Source organism: Sinocyclocheilus rhinocerous, unplaced genomic scaffold (assembly GCF_001515625.1).
Source record: "Sinocyclocheilus rhinocerous isolate Xijiao unplaced genomic scaffold, SAMN03320098_v1.1 scaffold277, whole genome shotgun sequence".
Classification (NCBI taxonomy): domain Eukaryota; kingdom Metazoa; phylum Chordata; class Actinopteri; order Cypriniformes; family Cyprinidae; genus Sinocyclocheilus; species Sinocyclocheilus rhinocerous.
The window spans coordinates 1-779 of record NW_015662923.1 but is presented as its reverse complement, the minus strand read 5'-3'; the positions used below and the strand labels follow the sequence as shown (position 1 = coordinate 779).

Genomic DNA, 779 nt, shown 5'->3' with positions numbered 1-779 from the left:
TGTTGTTGAGGTTTCTGGTCTCCAAATGGAGGCGTGGGTTCAAATCCCACTTCTGACAAAGGCTCTTTTAGAGTGAACAGACTAGACGTAGAATTGGAAGAAATTATGAGACAGTAATATTCATATTTTGGATCCTTTATTTTGCTTCTGACCAACTCCAGGAATAGAATTGCCCTTCACATACTTGCATGCTTATGTCAGAATGGCCGAGCGGTCTAAGGCGCTAGGCTCAAGACATATCAGCCTTCTCAGTTGTTGAGGTTTATGGTCTCTAAATGGAGGCGTGGGTTCAAATCCCACTTCTGACAGTCTCTTTTAGAGAGACTAGAAGTAGAATTTTAAGTAATTATGAAAAAGAAAATGCTTTATTTTGCATCCATTTTTTGCTTCTGACCAACTCCAGTGATAGATGTGCCCTTCACATCCTTGCATGGTTATGTCAGAATGGCCGAGTGGTCTAATGCGCCTGATTCAAGGCATATCAACCTTCTCGGTTGTTGAGGTTTCTGGTCTCCAAATGGAGGCGTGGGTTCAAATCCCACTTCTGACAAAGGCTCTTTTAGAGTCAACAGACTAGAAGTGGAATTGAAAGTAATTATGAGACAGTAAATTATATATTTTGGATAATTTATTTTCTTCTGACCAACTCCAGTTATAGAATTGCCCTTCACATTCTTGCATGTTTATGTCAGAATGGCCGAGCGGTCTAAGGCGCCAGACTCAAGACTTATCAGCCTTCTCAGTTGTTGAGGTTTCTGGTCTCCAAATGGAGGCGTTGG

The 779-nt window shown here is 41.6% G+C and overlaps 1 non-coding gene across 1 annotated transcript; it reads left to right on the top strand.

Annotated features, from left to right (window-relative positions):
* Window positions 1-196: 196 nt before the first annotated feature.
* On the top strand, window positions 197-308 carry trnal-caa (transfer RNA leucine (anticodon CAA)). The gene is made up of 2 exons: window positions 197-234; window positions 274-308. It is a non-coding gene; the product is annotated as a tRNA-Leu (tRNA).
* Window positions 309-779: the final 471 nt, after the last annotated feature.